Genomic DNA, 14,342 nt, shown 5'->3' on the forward strand with positions numbered 1-14,342 from the left:
TAAGGAAGAACACTTCATGTCAAAAGAGAAATAAAATTGTATTGCTCAAGAGAAACACTCAAACTAAGCATTACTTAAATTATCTCCCTTGATAAGATATGTCTGCCTTTTTTTTTTTTTTTTTTTTTTTATGTTGGCTTTAACCCTGTGGAGATTGCATTGTTCCTTGGGATTGTTCTATCAAAGGAAAAAACCTGCCCACATTCTATCCTGTGCTTAAACAAGCAAGTCTAAGTATTAAATCTGAGGGCTCTGTACTTCAAGAAACGTTTTTACAAGTGAAAAGTTATTCAGCTCAGATAGTTCATCCATTTTCCAGAGCCTTTTAAACCTGCATAATATATTGAATGTCAAAAAGCTATAAAATCTCTTTAACTATTGATATCTATTTGTAGATAGCAATATAAATCCTGCCATAAATTCAAATAACTAAATGACCTTATCTAAACAGAGATTTGGAGCACTGCTCTGCTGTTATAGAGACATGGCCTTTTTGGATATTTTTTATACAAGTTAACTTGAATATTTTCCACATGTTTTCTAAATGACTGCCATAAACGGTCAGTATTGGATGCTGCTTTTTAGCAAAAGTCTGTGTTACCTAGAATATAAATGTATGTAGTATATGTTGTGTATAAATATGTACTCTAGTTATAGGTGCATGTGCTTGTAGATTTACTATAACAGCTACAAAAGAAAAACATTTCTACTGCCATAGTAGACTTACTTCAGATAAGATCTGACATATCAAGAGGGAGAATAGGGTGGGAAGTGTATATATGAAATACATGAAATCTATATACCTTAAACAAAATTTAAAAAATAAAAATAAGTAAAATTTTTTTGGAAAAGTTCATTTCAAAGATAAGTTTATCTTAGTGCAAAAGCTTTTGAAATCTGTGCAGTTTTTTTCAATAACACACATTTTCCATGTACTTTGGAAGTTTCCTCACATTGGTTGAGGTATTGTTAGCCAGCCAAAGTGAAGAGTTTATATTTCATTGATTAAAAGTTAAAATTAAATGTTCTTGGTTTGCAGCAGTCTTTTTCCAAGCAGTACTCAGGAACATAGTCTCTGAGCCTCTTGAAGCCACATCTCTCTTCAATAGGCAGCTCCCAGCATCACCATGACAGTACCTGCTCCATGGAAGAGGAGACAATATAGACCTGCTCTGAAAGTAGTTAGTAATACTTACCTCATCCTGTAGTCACTAAAAAACACAAATGGCCTCCACAAATTGGAAAGGAAGCTCTTAAATTTAGTTTGCTTCTGTGCCCAGGAAGGAACAGTTTTGGTGACCAAATAGCAAGTATTTGCTACAGCCCTACTTTGCGTCCTGAATATGATTGTGTAACACATTTAACTTCCTCACAGTCTTTTCCAGATGATCGCTTTATTCATCTGACCCATCCATGAGCAAATCTCTATCCCAATGTCATTGCTTTGTGTATCCCTCTGCATATCTCATCCAAGCTTTTACAACACATGGTTTACTAATTAAATATTATGTTATCTTCCCCCATTTCTAATTTATTTTTCACTTGTCAACTAACATTTTAAAACAGAACTATGAAATTATTCCCTATTTCAATGGCTCTCCATTGTCCACAAGGCAGTGAATCATTACTTTGTTATTGGATGCTCATCATGGCTTTGCTTTTATTCTTTCCCATATGCAGCTTCTGCTAGTCCCTGATTTTTATTAACCAAACTATTTAAACTTCTTAAAACATGCCATGTATTCATCTACTCCCAGATATGTATGTATTTATTTATTGTATCTAAAGCTTTGTTCTTCTATTTCCACATAAAGAAATTCTATGGGGGCTGGCACTATGGCAGAGGGGGTTAAAGCCCTGGCCTGAAACCCTGGTATCCCATATGGGCACCGGTTCTAGTCCTGGCTGCTACTCCTCTTCCAATCCAGCTCTCTGCTGTGGTCTGGGAAAGCAGTAGAGAATGGCCCAAATCCCTGGGCCCCTACACCCAGATGGGAGACCTGGAAGAAACTTTTGGCTCCTGGCTTCGGATTGGCACAACTCCGACTATGATGGCCATCTGGGGAGTGAACCAGGGGATGAAGACCTCTCTCTCTGTCTCTACCTCTCTCTGTAACTTGTAACTCTCTCTTTCAAATAAATAAAATAAATCTTAAAAAGAAAAGAAATTTTACTCTCCTTTAAGATTCAAACTTGACAAAAATCTTTTTGACCTCTCCAGCAGTATTTGAGGTTTTTCTCCTTATATATAACCTAAAAGTTCTTCTATTTTTAGCACTTATCCTTTACCTAGGATTATTGGTTTATTCTTCTATCTCTTCCCCTGGGTTGAAAGAGTGTAAATTTTATTTATTTTGTGAAACTATTCTGCATAAGATCTAATGTACAGAAGCATCAAAATGAAAAGAACCTAATCTTTACCTTAAGTACACTGAATTATTTTCAATAAAGAATTATTATCAAAAGTATAATGAGAAAGGACTTAAGTGAATGTAAAATATATTTTTATGTGGAAATTCAAATATAAGCTCCAAGGTTCAGGATTCAAATCATAACTTCACCACGCCAAAAACATTCAATCCATCAACTTGTCCTAACCCCCTTAAACTATTTTACTGAAAACCCCTGAGATTTTCAACCATATACTGTCTTTTATCATGACTTTTGCCAAATGGTTTCCTCTGATAGTCATACTATTTTCCAGACTCAATATTTCCAAGAGATGTTCTCTAAAGCCATTGATTTTCATTTTCATTTTTGTTTTTATTTTTTTTTTTTTGGAATTATGTTTTGGTGTGCCATCTACATTATACCTAATTCCAGTAGAGAGCAAAAAAGAGTTAAAAAATAGGCAAGAACTTAGTGTTCCCTACCACCATAGATACCATCAAATTTTCTCACAAGCCTCTATAGGTAATTATAAAATCTCATAGAAGAAAGCAAACAGAAATAGTCAGCTTACCATAATCAGGAACTTTCTAGTAAATTCCCAGTTTCCATCTACCAACAAAATCACTCTTCAAGTGAATTCGTACTACAAACTCTGGCCCAATTCAAGGCCATTATTAGCTATTTTTAAAACTGAAATTTATTTTGTATTCTCTTAAAAGCTCATTTCAATGCAATGTCGGTAGAGGAGACCAATAATACATCTTGTTGAATGATTTGATGAATGACTATTTCGTTCATGACTTAAATTATTGTCATGATTTAAATTAACTATTGTAACAGTATCAACTGGTGAATTTGGAACATTTAATCAGCTTAAAAATAAGGAAAACAAATATTTCAAATTAATTGATTGTAATTGTGTATCAAATTGAAAAATTTTTAACTATATGTGGTTGATCAGAACAAGTCTTCAACTCAGAATGTATTTACTCCCCATGGGATACTTGGCACTGGCCAAAAGAATTTTGAAAGTCACAACTTGAAGGAGCTTCAAGTAGGTTGAGACCAGGTATTTCTAAATACTGTACAATGTATTGCCATTTGGTTCTCCCAAAACAAAGAATTATTGGTTCTAAAATGTCATTGGTACCAAAGGTGAGAAACCCTGCTAACCCAGGTTCCCACACTTAACTTGAAGGCACAGCTTTTTCCTTCAATATTTCTCTGGGCTCTATTATATCACCTGCCTGTATCGATGTAAAAAATAAACTTGAAAACCTGAAATTTTTTAATAAGCATAGAATTATAACAAAGAATAATCACCACTGTATTTAGCTTATCAGTTATATGCTCACGTAGAAATAATTCTGGTTACTTTATTAAGCAGAAATAATGCAGCCTTTCCCTAAAACATCTTTAGCAATTTTGCAGGGAGTTTTTCCAAGTTGTATACTAAGAAAAAAGATTGTTGGTTTACTTGTATGTCTCATCCAACCCCAACCAAACAGAAAATTTGGTTCTTATGTCCCTTATCTTTGTCTTTTAACAATTCATATATTTGAGTTTCTTTTTTTATTTATTTTTATTTTTTTAACTTCTATTTAATGAATATAAATTTCCAAAATACAGCTTATAGATTACAATGGCTTTCCCCCCATAACGTCCCTCCCACCCGCAACCCTCCCCTTTCCCACTCCCTCTCCCCTTCCATTCACATCAAGATTCATTTTCGATTCTCTTTATATAGAAGATCAGTTTAGCATACATTAAGTAAAGATTTCAACAGTTTGCTCCCACACAGAAACATAAAGTGAAAAATACTGTTTGAGTACTAGTTAGAGCATTAAATCTCAATGTACAGCACACTAAGGACAAAGATCCTACATGAGGAGTAAGTGCACAGTGACTCCTGTTGTTGACTTAACAAATTGACACTCTTGTTTATGGCATCAGTAATCAGCCTAGGCTCTTGTCATGAGCTGCCAAGGCTATGGAAGCCTTCTGAATTCACTGACTCTGATCATATTTAGACAAGGTCGTAGTCAGAGTGGAAGTTCTCTCCTCCCTTCAGAGAAAGGTACCTCCTTCTTTGATGACCCGTTCTTTCCACTGGGATCTCACTCGCGGAGATCTTTCATTTAGGTTTTGTTTGTTTTGTTTTGTTTTGTTTTGTTTTGTCAGAGTTCTTGGCTTTCCATGCCTGAATTACTCTCATGAGCTTTTCAGCCAGTTCCGCATGCCTTAAGGGCTGATTATGAGGCCAGAGTGCTGTTTAGAACATCTGCCATTCTATGGGTCTGCTGTGTATCTCACTTCCCATGTTGGATCGTTCTCTCCCTTTTTTATTCTATCAGCTAGTATTTGTAGACACTATTCTTGTTTATGTGATCCCTTTGACTCTTAGTCCTATCATTATGATCAATTGTGAACAGAAATTGATCACTGGGACTAGTGAGATGGCATTGGTACATGCCACCTTGATGGGATTGAATTGGAATCCCCTGGTATGTTTCTAACTCTACCATTTGGGGCAAGTCAGCTTGAGCATGTCCCGAATTGCACATCTCTTCCCTCTCTTATTCCCACTCCTATATTTAACAGTGATCACTTTTCAGTTAAGTTTCAGCACTTAAGAAGAATTGTGTATTGATTACAGTATTCAACCAAAAGTATTAAGTAGAACAAACAAACAAAAATACTAAGAGGGATAACATATTAAGTTGCTCATCAACAGTCAGGGTGAGGGCTGATCAAGTCACCATTTCTCATAGTGTTCATTTCACTTTAACAGGTTTCTTTTTTGGTGCTCAGTTGTCACCTATCAGGGAGAACAAGTGGTATTTGCCCCTTTGGGATTGGCTTATTTCACTCAGCATAATGTTTTCCAAATTCCTAACAGGGATCACTTTTCAGTTAAAATTTAAACACCTAAGAATAATTGTGTGTTAATTACAGAGTTCAACCAATGGTACTAGAACAAAAAAAATACTAAAATGGATAAAGTATTACATTGTACATCAACCTTCAGGACAAGAGCTGATCAAGTCACTGTTTCTCATAGTGTCCATTTCACTTCACCAAGTTTCCCCTTTGGTGCTCCGTTAGTTGTCGCCGATCAGTCAAAAACAACGAAACCCGGTCATTTGCAACAAGATGGAGGAATCTGGAAAACATCATGCTGAGTGAATTAAGCCAGTCCCAAAGGGACAAATATCATATGTTCTCCATATATTTGAGTTTCTACACTAAACATAAATATTTGAATTCTCAACCTGAAAAACATTGGAGAACATTCAATTTATCAATGAAAAATTGTCACTCAGTGATAAAATCTATCTTTTATCAACATCATTTGAAAATATTTATATTTTGATATTTATTTATTTATTTAGCAGGCAGAGAGAAAGAGCACAAAAGAGACAGAGAGAGCCATTCATGCATGGGACACCGCTTCCTGATGTCTTAATTGCTATGCCAAATGCTCACCATAATTAATATATTTGACACTATAATCAAAAAAACAATGGATAGTTAATTCATTCTGTGCAAAAGTGAAGTATAGTGGCCAGCATTGTGGTATGGCAGGTTAAGCTTCCTCCTGCAATTCCAGCTTCCCATATAGATGCTTTATTTCCAATCCAGCTCCATGCTAATTGTCTGGGAAAGCTAATTGTCTGGGAAGATGCTCCTGGCTTCAGCCTGGCCCAGCTCTGGCCCTTGTGGCCATTAGAGGAGTGAGACAGCCGATGGACAACATCTCTCTCTCTTCCCTTCTCTCTCTGTAATTCTGCCTTTCAAATAAATAACATAAATCTTTGAAAAAAAAAAAACACCAAAAAAGTGGAGTATATATTAAATTCATAGCATTGAGCAGTTCTCTTTACAAAAGTTTTTATTGCTTTATTTATCTCTACCCCATTGCCAGTGACTCTTTTACATAATTGAAATTCCTGCTAAAATGACATCAGAAGCATATTTCCTAAAAATCTTACCTGAAAAAGTTCTCAAGTCCTCCCAGTAACACTTCATATTTGGATCATATTTTCTACCAAAATTTACATTATTTATATACCTATTTTTTAACATTTATTTAATGAATATAAATTTCCAAAGTACGATTTATGGATTACAATGGCTTCCCCCCCATACCGTCCCTCCCACCCACAACCCTCTCCTTTCCCACTCCCTCTCCCCCTCCATTCACATCAAGATCCATTTTCGATTATCTTAATATACAGAAGATCAGCTTAGTATACATTAAGCAAGGATTTCGACAGTTTGCTCCCACACAGAAACATAAAGTGAAAAATAATAGATGATTTTTTTTTAAATGATGATGAAATCAGATCAGACCTATTGTCATGTTTAATCCCAGTGAGAGTCAAGTTGGGAGTTGATAATTTCTTTTTTTTTTTTTCTTTTTTTTTTTTTTTTACAGAGGATCAGTTTAGTATACATTAAGTAAAGATTTCAACAGTTTGCACCCACATAGAAACACAAAATGAAATATATTGTTTGAGTACTCGTTATAGCATTAAATCTCAATGCACAGCACATTAAGGACAGAGATCCTACATGAGGAGTAAGTGCACAGTGACTCCTGTTGTTGACTTTACCAATTGACACTCCTGTCTACGGCATCAGTAATCTCCCTATGCTCCAGTCATGAGTTTCCAAGGCTATGGAAGCCCTCTGAGTTCTCTGACTCTTATCTTGTTTAGACAAGGTCATAGTCAAAGTGGAGGTTCTCTCTTCCCTTCAGAGAAAGGTACCTCCTTCTTTGAAGACCTGTTCTTTCCACTGGGATCTCACTCACAGAGATCTTTTGCCAGAGTGTCTTGGCTTTCCATGCCTGAAATACTCTCATGGGCTTTTCAGCCAGATCCGAATGCCTTTAGGGCTGATTCTGAGGCCAGAGTGCTGTTTAGGACATCTGCCATTCTATGAGTCTGCTGAGTGTCTCACTTCCCATGTTGGATCACTCTCCCCTTTATGTATTCTATCGGTTAGTGTTAGCAGGTACTAGACTTGTTTATGTGCTCCATTTGACTCTTAGTCCTTTCATTATGATCAATTGTGAACTGAAATTGATCACTTGGAATAGTGAGATGGCATTGGTACATGCCACCTTGATGGGATTGAATTGGAATCCCCTGGTATGTTTCTAACTCTACCATTTGGGGCAAGTCAGCTTGAGCATGTCCCAAATTATACATCTCTTCCCTCTCTTATTCCCACTCTTATGTTCAACAGGGATCACATTTCAGTCAATTTTCAACACTTAAGAACAACTGTGTATTAATTACAGAATTAAACCAGTCATATTAAGTAGAACAGACAAAAAAACCACCAAGAGGGATAATGTATTAAGTTGTTCATTAACAGTCAGGGCTATGCTCAAGTCACCATTTCCCGTAGTGTCCATTTCACTTCAGGAGGTTTCCTTTTTGGTGTTCAGTCAGTTGTCACCGATCAGGGAGAACATATGGTATTTGTCCCTTTGGGATTGGCTTATTTCACTCAGCATGATGTGTTCCAGATTCCTCCATTTTGTTGCAAATGACTGGATTTCATTGTTTCTTACTGCGGTATAGTATTCTAAAGAGTACATATCCCATAATTTCTTTATCCAGTCTACCGTTGATGGGCATTTAGGTTGGTTCCAGGTCTTAGCTATTGTGAATTGAGCTGCAATAAACATTAGGGTGCAGACCTCTTTTTTGTTTGCCAATTTAAATTCCTTTGGGTAAATTCCAAGGAGTGGGATGGCTGGGTCGAAGGGTAGGGTTATCTTCAGGTTTCTGAGGAATCTCCAGACTGACTTCCAAAGTGGCTTGACCAGTTTGCATTCCCACCAACAGTGGGTTAGTGTCCCTTTTTCCCCACATCCTCACCAGCATCTGTTGTTGGTAGATTTCTGAATGTGAGCCATTCTCACTGGGGTGAGGTGAAGCCTCATTGTGGTTTTGATTTGCATTTCCCTGATTGCTAATGACCTTGAACATTTTTTCATGTGCCTGTTGGCCATTTGGATTTCCTCTTTTGTAAAATGTCTATTGAGGTCCTTGGCCCATCTCTTAATTGGGTTGTTGGTTTTGTTTTTGTGGAGTTTCTTGATCTCTTTGTAGATTCTGGTTATTAACCCTTTATCTGTTGCATAGTTTGCAAATATTTTTTCCCATTCTGTCGGTTGTCTCTTCACTCTCCTGACTGTTTCTTTTGCAGTACAGAAACTTCTCAATTTGATGCAATCCAATGGTTAATTTTGGCTTTGACTGCCTGTGCCTCCCGGGTCTTTTCCAGAAATTCTTTTCCTGTGCCAATATCTTGAAGGGTTTCTCCAATGTTCTCTACTAACTTTATGGTGTCAGGTCGTAGATTTAGGTCTTTAATCCACGTTGAGTGGATTTTTGTGTAAGGTGTAAGGTAGGGGTCTTGCTTCATGATTCTGCACGTGGAGATCCAATTTTCCCAGCACCATTTATTGAATAGACTGTCCTTGCTCCAGGAATTAGTTTTAGATCCTTGATCAAATATAAGTTGGCTGTAGATGTTTGGGTTGATTTCTGGTGTTTCAATTTTGTTCCATTGGTCTATCCATCTGTTTCTGTACCAGTACCATGCTGTTTTGATTACAACTGCCCTGTAGTATGTCCTGAAATCTGGTATTGTGATGCCTCCGGCTTTATTTTTGTTGTACAAGATTGCTTTAGCTATTCGAGGTCTCTTGTGCCTCCATATAAATTTCAGCACCATTTTTTCCAGATCTGAGAAGAAGGTATTCGGTATCTTGATTGGTATTGCATTGAATTTATAAATTGCTTTTGGGAGAATGGACATTTTGATGATATTGATTCTTCCAATCCATGAGCATGGAAGATTTTTCCATTTCTTGGTATCCCCTTCTATTTCTTTCTTTAAGGTTTTGTAATTTTCATCGTAGAGATCTTTAACATCTTTGGTTAAGTTTATTCCAAGGTATTTGATTGTTTTTGTAGCTATTGTGAATGGGATTGATCTTAGAAGTTCTTCCTCAGCCATGGCATTGCCTGTGTATACAAAGGCTGTTGATTTTTGTGCATTGATTTTATACCCTGCTACTTTGCCAAAATCTTCTATGAGTTCCAATAGTCTCTTAGTAGAGTTCTTTGGGTCCCCTAAATAAAGAATCATGTCATCTGCAAAGAGGGATAGTTTGAGTTCTTCCTTCCCAATTTGTATCCCTTTAATTTCTTTTTCTTGCCTAATAGCTCTGGCTAGAACCTCCAGAACTATATTGAATAGCAGTGGTGAGAGTGGACATCCCTGTCTGGTACCAGATCTCAGTGGAAATGCTTCCAACTTTTCCCCATTCAATAGGATGTTGGCCGTGGGTTTTTCATAGATTGCTTTGATTGTATTGAGGAATGTTCCTTCCATACCCAGTTTGCTTAGAGTTTTCATCATGAAAGGGTGTTGTATTTTATCAAATGCTTTCTCGGCATCTATCGAGATAATCATATGGTTTTTCTTCTGCAGTCTGTTAATGTGGTGTATCACATTGATTGTCTTGCGCACATTAAACCATCCCTGCATACCAGGGATAAATCCCACTTGGTCTGGGTGGATGATCTTTCTGATGTGTTGTTGCATTCTATTGGCGAGAATTTTATTGAGGATTTTTGCATCTATGTTCATCAGGGATATTGGTCTGTAATTCTCTTTCAGTGCTGCATCTTTTTCCGGCTTAGGAATTAAGGTGATGCTGGCTTCATAGAAAGAATTTGGGAGGATTCCCTCTTCTTCGATTGTTCTGAATAGTTTGAGAAGAATTGGAGTCAGTTCTTCTTTAAATGTCTGGTAGAATTCAGCAGTGAATCCATCTGGTCCTGGGCTTTTCTTTGTTGGGAGGGCCTTTATTACTGTTTCAATTTCTGTCTCAGTTATGGGTCTGTTTAGGTTTTCTATGTCTTCCTGGTTCAATTTAGGTAGGTTGCATGTGTCCAGGAATCTATCCATTTCTGATAGGTTTCCCTATTTGCTGGCATACAAGTCCTTGTAGTAATTTCTGATGATTCTTTTTATTTCTGTGGTGTCTGTTGTTACATTTCCTTTTTCATCTCTGATTTTATTGATTTGGGTCTTTTCTCTTCTTTTTTTAGTTAGTTGGGCCAATGGGGTGTCAATTTTGTTTATTTTTTCAAAAAACCAGCTCCTCGTTTGGCTGATTTTTTGGAATGTTTTTCTTGATTCGATCCTGTTGATTTCTTCTCTGATTTTAATTATTTCTCTTCTCCTACTAGATTTGGGTCTGGTTTGCTGTAGGTTTTCTAGATCCTTGAGGTGAATTGAAAGCTCATCTATTTGGTGCCTTTCCAATTTCTTGATGTAGGCACCTATTGATATAAACTTTCCTCTTAACACTGCTTTTGCTGTACCCCATAAGTTTTGGTATGTTGTGCTGTTATCCTCATTTACTTCCAGAAAAATTTTGATTTCTCTTTTGATTTCTTCTATGACCCATTGTTCATTCAGGAGCATGTTGTTCAATCTCCATGTGTTTGCATATGCTCTAGGGATTCCTGAGTTGCTAATTTCCAACTTCATTCCTTTATGGTCTGAGAAGCTGCATGGTATGATTCTAATTCTTTTGAATTTCCTGAGACTTGCTTTATGGCCTAGTATGTGGTCAATTCTAGAGAAGGTTCCATGTACTGCTGAGAAGAATGTAAAATCTTTAGCTGTAGGATTGAAAGTTCTGTATATATCTGTTAGATCCATTTGGGCTATAGTGTCGTTTAAATCTACTGTATCCTTGTTGATCTTCTGTCCTATTGATCTGTCTATTTCTGAGAGTGGAGTATTGAAGTCCCCCAGTACTATTGTATTGGGGTCTAAGTCTCCCTTTAAGTCCGTTAACAAATCTTTTAGATAAACCGGTGCCCTGTAGTTAGGTGCATATACATTGATAATTGTTATATCTTCCTGTTGAATTGATCCCTTAATCATTATGTAGTGTCCCTCTTTGTCTCTCTTAATGGTTTTTGTGGTAAAGTTTATGTTGTCTGATATTAAGATGGCTATGCCCGCTCTTTTTTCATTTCTGTTGGCATGGTATATCTTTTTCCAGCCTTTCACTTTCAGTCTGTATGGATCTTTGTTGGAAAGATGTGTTTCTTGTAAGCAGCAAATAGATGGGTTTTGTTCCTTAACCCAATCAGCCAATCGGTGTCTTTTAACTGGACAGTTCAGGCCATTCACGTTCAATGTGACTAATGATAAGTGGTAACTTTGCCCTGCCATTTGCCAAAGATAAGTTCTAATATACGCTTTGAATTCCCTGTAATCTTTTGCTGTGAGGTTTCCTTCCTTGGTTTCCTTCCTTTACCTTCTTTCATATTGATGACCGTGTTTCTGTGTTTCTGTGTGTAACACATCTTTAAGCATCTTTTGCAGGGCTGGACGAGTGGCAACAAATTCTTTCAATTTCTGTTTGTTATGAAAAGTCTTTATTTCACCTTCATTCACAAATGATAGCTTTGCAGGATATAATATTCTGGGCTGGCAGTTGTTCTCTCTTAGTACCTGGGCTATATCTTGCCATTCCCTCCTAGCTTGTAGAGTTTCTGATAAGAAGTCAGCTGTGAGTCTGATTGGAGATCCTCTGAGAGTAATCTGACGTTTCTCTCTTGCACATTTTAGGATCTTTTCTTTATGTTTCACTGTGGAGAGTTTAATTACAACATGTCGTGGTGAGGATCTCTTTTGGTCGTGTTTATTAGGGGTTCTGTGAGCTTCCTGTACTAGGATTTCTCTGTCCTTCTCCAAACCTGGGAAATTTTCTGCTAATATCTCACTAAAAAGGCCTTCTAATCCTTTCTCCCTCTCCATGCCTTCAGGAACTCCTAGTATCCTGAAGATTCCCGACAATATGTTTTAGATTTCTAATTTCCTCTTCTTTTCTTTGGTCTGACTGTGTCCTTTCCTGTTCTCTGTCTTCTAAGTCCGATATTCTCTCTTCTGCTTCACCCATTCTGTTTGTAAGGCTCTCTATTGTGTTTTTCATTTGATCTATTGAATTCTTCACTTCAGTCACTATCACAGTTTCCTGTTGTACTAGTTGTTTCGTTTCATTTTGATTCCTCCTTAATATTTCATTTTCACACGAGAGATTTTCTATCTTGTCCATTAAGGATTTGTGTAGTTCAAGAATTTGTTTTTGAGAACTTCTTAATGTTCTTATCAATTTTTTGAGATCTGCTTCTTGCATTTCTTCTATGTCATCATCTTCATAATCTTGAATTGGGGTGTCTTTTTCATTTGAGGGCTTCATGGTGACTTCCTTGTTTTTATTACCTTGGTTTTTGCGTTTGTTATTTGGCATATTGGAGATATTTGGTTTCTTCACTGTGGTGCTTTTTCTTGTTATACTATGACTCTAGATTAAGTGGACTATCTGTTTTTGATGGAGCCTTAGGGCTTGAGATGGGTGTGGCCTGAGAGCTTTGTTTGGTGTGCCAAAGGTGACACTCCCAGGTTATGTGTGGTAAACCTCTCTCTCTCTCTCTCTCTCTTTCTTTTTTTTTGATTCAAAAGGGAAGTTATTCTGCACCGCTGAACGAAGTTGGAGGTAGTTAGCAGGCAAATGATATACCCACAGGAGCCAGAGATTGGAAGCTCTTTCCCAAGGACCACACAGGGAATCTGTTCGGCCCTCAGAGTGGGCTCAAATTCTCCTTCAGTCTCCCACTGGGTTGCCAAAGTTACGGAATTGTAGCGTCTCTGGAGAGTGCTCACGTGAATTCCGTGAGTTCTCTCCCCCACCGTCTCTTTTTTCACAGTCTCAGTTCAGTAGCACCACAAATTTACTAGGTCCTAATCTCCTGTTAATTCGCCCCACCCAGAGTCAGGTTTTTCTGCTAGGCTCAGGGCCGTGCAGACCTGAGGTCGCTCTGCTTATGACGTATGTCCAAGATGGCGCCTGCTCTTTGTCTTGCTCGCCCTTGAGAGGTGAGCCGAGAGAGAGAAACCCGTGTCTGTACCAGTCACCTTTTTTTTTTTTTCTCTCTCTCTCTTCCAGCTAGCCTGGTGAACTTCCCTCCCCCCCCCCCCGGGGGTCGTTCCCTCTAGTCTCCTCTCTCCGCTTGCCTGCCGGTGTCTCGGGCTATTGAGGTTCGGCTCACCTCGCGTTCCAGCGCTGGTGTGTTGAGTCTGCCGCTGGTGTCCCGAACTGTGGGCTCCCACGCTCTCCACGCAGGTCCGCTCCCCTTCCACTGCCGATGTGTGGACTCAGAGCCCTGGACTTCCCAAGCCTCCCCGCTGTTGTCTGTGTGGCACTCACTCTATTTATATACCTATTGATTTGTTAAATATGACCTTGGCATCTGTATACCTTAAAATTAGCACATGGATAGATTTGAATACTTCAGTACATGAACAGTTAAATTTCCTTAATTCCATCCAATTTCAACTTATGTATCCAATGCCTGGTATGTGTCAGGTACTCTAATAGGTTGCTAGGATTTCAGAGTGAAAAACAGAGGGGCCAGTTTTGTGGCATGGCAGGTAAAGCTGCTGCCTGCAATGCCAGCACTAATTCAAGTCCCAGCTTCTCCATTTCCAATCCATCTCCATTCTCATGGCCTGGAAAAGCAGTGGAAGATGGTCCAAGCACTTGGACCCCTGGACCCCTGGCATTTATGTGGAAGACCCAGAAGCTTTGGCCTGTCCCAGTCCTGGCTATTGCAACCATGTGGGGAGTAAATCAGAGGATGGCAAGTCTCTCTCTCTTTCTCTCTCTCTCTCTCTCTCTCTCTCCTATTTAAGTGAATAAAATAAATCTTCAAGAAAACCATAATACACAGTTCCTGCCTTTTGGTTTACTATGTCTACAAACAGTATAGTATCTATTTATTTTTAAGGTCAAAATAGGTAACCAAGCAAACAATTGTCTCTAAGAATAATTCATTAGC

This window comes from Oryctolagus cuniculus, chromosome 3 (assembly GCF_964237555.1).
Source record: "Oryctolagus cuniculus chromosome 3, mOryCun1.1, whole genome shotgun sequence".
Taxonomy (NCBI): Eukaryota; Metazoa; Chordata; class Mammalia; order Lagomorpha; family Leporidae; genus Oryctolagus; species Oryctolagus cuniculus.